This window comes from Suricata suricatta, chromosome 3, assembly GCF_006229205.1.
Source record: "Suricata suricatta isolate VVHF042 chromosome 3, meerkat_22Aug2017_6uvM2_HiC, whole genome shotgun sequence".
NCBI lineage: Eukaryota > Metazoa > Chordata > Mammalia > Carnivora > Herpestidae > Suricata > Suricata suricatta.
Genome location: NC_043702.1, coordinates 108,514,823 through 108,520,012, shown reverse-complemented (window position 1 = coordinate 108,520,012; position 5,190 = coordinate 108,514,823). Strand labels below are relative to the sequence as shown.

Sequence of the window (5,190 nt, the reverse complement as noted above, 5' to 3'; positions counted from 1 at the left end):
GCTGGACGCCACAAGAAAGCCAGAGTATCCATACTTATATTGGACAAACTGGACTTTAAAGTAAAGGCAGTAACAAAAGATGAAGAAGGACATTATATAATAATCACAGGGTCGCTACATCAGGAAGAGCTAACAATTATAAACATCTATGTGCTGAATTAGGGAGCTCCCAAATACATAAAACAACTAATCACAAACAGAAGGAATCTTATTGATAAGAATGTGCTAATTGCAGGGGACTTTAATACCCCACTTGCAACAATGGATAGGTCAACCAGACAAAAAATCACCAAAGAAACAATGGACCTGAATGACACATGGAACAGATGGAATTAATAGATTTAGAACTCTGCATCCTGAGGCTAGGTTATTCACTTTTTCTTGAGTGCACATGGCACATTCTCCAAGATTGATCCCATATGGGTCATAAAACAACCCTCTATAAGTACAAACGAATTGAGATCATACCATGCACACTTTCAGATCAAATGCTATGAAACTTGAAATCAACCACAGGAAGAAGTCTGGAAAACCTCCAAAAATATGAAGGTTAAAAACTACCCTACTGAAGAATGACTGGGCAAACCAGGCAATTGGAGAGGAAATTAAAAAATATATGGAAAGAAATGAAAATGAGAATACAACAATCCAAACTCTCTGGGACACAGCAAAGGCAGTCCTAAGAGTAAAGTTCATTGCAATGCAGACCTATTTCAACAAACCAGAAAAAGTGCAAACTCAAAACCTAACAGAGCACCTAAGGAAACTAAAAAGGGAGCAGCAATAGTACCCCAAACCCAGCAAAAGAAGAGAAATAATAAAGATCAGGGCAGAATTAAACAAGATAGAATCCACACACAAAAAATTGAACAGATCGATAAAACAAAGAGTTGGCTTTTTGAAAAAAAAAATAAACAAAATTGATGAACCTCTAGCTAGGGTCCACAGAAAGAAAGGAAGAACACTCAGATAGACAAAAATCATGAAGGAAAATGGATCTATTACAACAGATCCCTCAGAAATACAAGCAACCATCAGAGATTACTATGAAAAACTATATGCCAACAAGGTGTACAGTCTAGAAGAAATGGACAAATTCCTAAATGCACATCCACTACCAAAATATAAATGGGAAGAAATAGAAAACCTGAACAGACCCATAACCACTGAAGAAATCAAATCAGTTATCAAAAATCGCCCAACGAATAAAAGCCGAGGACCGGATGGATTCCCAGGGGAATTCTACCAGACATTTAAAGCAGAGTTAACACCGATCCTTCTCAAATATTCCAAAAAAATAGAAATGGAAGGGAGACTTCCAGACTCATTCTACAAAGCACATATCACTTTGATTCCTAAACCAGACAGAGACCCAACAAAAACAAGAGAACTATAGGCCAATATCCTTAATGAATACAGATACAAAAAATACTCAACAAGATACTGGCAAATCGAATTCAACAGCATATAAAAAGATTTATTCGTTATGATCAAGTGGGTTACAGGGCTAGTTCAATATTTGCAAATCCATCAGTGTGATACTTCAGATTAACATAATAAAAGAGAAAATCACATATGATTCTGTCCATAGATGCAGAAAAAAATTTGTCAAAATACAACATCCCTTCTTAATAAAAACCCTCGAGAAAGTCGGGATAGAGGGAACTTACTTAAACATCATAAAAGCCATTTATAAAAAGCCCACAGTCAATGTTATCCTCAATAGGGAAATATTGAGAGCTTTCCCCCTGAAATCAGGGAGATGACAGGGATGTCCACTCTCACCACTGTTGTTTAACATAGTGTTGGAAGTTCTAGGGTCAGCAATCAGACAACAATAAGAAAAAAAAAAGGCATCAGAATTGGCAAAGAAGAAGTCAAACTTTCACTTTTCGCAGATGACCTGATAATCTACATGGAAAACCTGATCAACTCCACCAGAAGCCTTCTAGAACTGATCCATGAATTCAGTAATGTTGCAGGGTACAAAATCAACATACAGAAATCTGTTGCATTCTTATACACCACAAATGAAGCAACAGAAAGAGAAATATAAATCTGATCCCATTCACAACTGCACAAAAAACCATAAAATACCTAGGAATAAATCTAACCAAAGATGTCAAAGACCTGTATGCTGAAAACTATAGAAGACATATGAAGGAAACTGAAGAAGACACAAAGAAATGGAAAAACATTCGGTGCTCATGGATCAGAAGATTAAACATTGTGAAAATGTCATTACTACCCAAAGCAATTTACACATTTAATGCAATCCCCATCAAAGTTGCACCAGCATTCTTCTCAAAGCTAGAACAAACGATCTTAAAATTTGTATGGAACCACAAAAAACCCTGAATAGCCAAAGTAATATTGAAGAAGAAAACCAAAACGGGGGGGGGGGCATCACAATCCCAGACTTTAGCCTCTACTACAAAGCTGTCATCATCAAGACAGTATGGTATTGGCACAAAAACAGGCACATGGACCAATGGAATAGAATAGAGAAGGCAAAACTGGATCCACAAGTGTATGGCCAATTAATCTTTGACAAAACAGCAAAGAGTATCCAATGGGAAAAAAGACAGCCTCTTCAATAGGTGGTGTTGGGAGAGCTGGACAGCAACATGTAGAAGAATGACATTAAACCACTTTCTTACACCATTCAAAAAATAAACTCAAATTGATGAAGGACCTGAATGTGAGACAAGAAACCATAAAAACCCTTTAGGAGAAAGCAGAAAGCAGCCTCCTTGGCCTCAGTCATAGCAATTTCCCCCTCAACACATTCCCAAAGGCAAGGGAGTCAAGAAGAAAAATGAACTATTGGGACCTCATCAAGATAAAAAGCTTCTGCCCTGCAAAGGAAACAATAAAAAAAAAAAAACTAATAGGCAACTGACAGAATGGGAAAAGATAGTGGAAAATGGCATATCAGATAAAGGGCTAGTATCTAAAATATACAAGGAACTCACTAAACTCCATACCTGAAAAACGAATAAACCAATGAAGAAATGGGCAGAAGATCTGAACAGACACTTCTCCAAAGAGGACATCCAGATGGCCAACAGGCACATGAAACGATGCTCAGTGTCACTCATCATCAGGGAAACACAAATCAAAACCACACTGAGATACCTCCTCACACCAGTCAGAGTGGCTAAAATGAACATATCAAGAGACTATACATGCTGGTGAGGTTGTGGAGAAATGGGCACCCTAGTACACTGTTGGTGGGAATGTAAACTGGTGTAGCCACTCTGGAAAACAGTATAGAGGTTCCTCAAAAAACTATCAATAGAACTCCTCTATGACCCAGCAATAGCACTGCTAGGGACTTACCTAAAATTTAAAAAATGCTGATGCAAAGGAGCACATGTACCCCAATGTTCATAGCGGCACTTTCTGCAATAGCCAAATCATGTAATGAGCCTAAATGTCCGTCACCTGATGGATGGATAAAGAAGATGTGGTATATGTACACAATGGAGTACTACATGGTGATGAGAAAGAATGAAATCTGGCCATTTGTAGCAAATTGGATGGACCTTGAGAGTGTCATTCTACGTGAAATAAGTCAGGCAGAGAAGGACAGATACCATATGTTTGCACTCATAGGTCTAACAGGAGAAACCTAACAGAGGTCCATAGGGAGGGGAAGGGGTAAAGAGGGTTGGGGAGAGAAAAGGACACAAATCGTGAGAGACTATTGAATACTGAAAAGAACTGAGGTCTGAAGGGAGATGGGAGGGAAGGTAATGGTCATGGAGGGGGGGCACTTGTGGGGAGAAGCATTGGGTGTTATATGGAAACCAATCTGACAATAAACTAGTATAAAATAAATAAACAAACAAACAAATAAATAAAACAGATAACACTACAATAATATTAGGAGACTTTAATACTCCCCTTCCAACAGTATATAGAACATCCAGATGACTAAGAGAGGACTTGAAAACACTATAGACCAGTGGACCTAATAGACATATACAGAACACGTCACCTAAAAACAGAATACATAATCCTCTCAAGCATACCTGGATCTTTTCTAAGATATACCAAAAAAAATTTTTTTAAGAAGACTGAAATCATACCAAGTATGTTTTCTGACCATGGTGCAATGAAATTAGAAAGCAATAGCAGAAAGAAAACTATAAAATTCACAAGTATGTGAAAATTAACACACTCTTAAACAACCAATGAGTCAAAGAAGAAGTCACAAGAGAACTTAGAATCTTGAGCCAAATGAAAACAAAATCATATCATTCCAAAACTTAAAGCAGTACCAAGAAGGAAAGAATGTAGTTGTAAATATTTAGATTAAAAATAAAGATATCAGGGCTCCTGGCAGGTTCAGTTGATTACACATCTGACTCCTGATTTGGGCTTAGGTCATGATCTTGTGGCTTCGTGAGTTTGAGACCCACATCGGACTCTGTGCTAACAGTCCAGAGCCTGCCTTAGATTCTCTCTCTCTCCCTCTCGCTCTGCCCCTCTTCCACTTGCACTGTCTCCATTTCTCTCAAATAAATAAATAAGCTTAAAAAATCTCAAATCCACAATCTAACATTACACCTCAAGGAACTAAAAAGAGTAGAAAAAACTAAACTCAAAGACAGCAAGAGGAATGTAATAATAAATATTAGAGCAGAAATAAATAAATAGAGAAACAATAGAAAAAATTTAACAAGTCTAACAGGTGTTTTTTAAGATCAACAAAATTGGAGAACCCTTAGCTAAGTTAACTAAGGGAAAAAAAAGAGGGAAGACTCAAATAACAAATCAGAAATGAAACAGGCAGAGACTGCTGAGCCCCCGTCCATCCGTCCGCCGCTGCCACCCACTCCGGATACAGAACATCCAGTCGTGGATAAAAATGAGCTGGTGCAGAAGGCCAAACTGGCTGAGTTGGCTGAGCGATATGATGACATGGCAGCCTGCATGAAGTCTGTAACTAAGCAAGGAGCTGAATTATCCAATGAGGAGAGGAATCTTCTCTCAGTTGCTTATAAAAATGTTGTAGGAATGGCAATGAGAGGGAATGACATATGGCCCTTCGTAGGAAAGTGGATGGACCTTGAGGGTGTCATGCTGAGTGAAGTAAGCCAGGCAGAGAAGGACAGAAACCATCTGTTTGCACTCATAGGCCTAGCAGGAAAACAAGAGAGACCTAATGGAGAACCAGGGGGA

At 38.3% G+C, this 5,190-nt stretch overlaps 1 pseudogene; it reads left to right on the top strand.

Annotated features, from left to right (window-relative positions):
* The first annotated feature begins 4,788 nt into the window (after window positions 1–4,788).
* The window catches only part of LOC115287057, a 1,060-nt pseudogene continuing 658 nt past the window's right edge, over window positions 4,789–5,190 (top strand).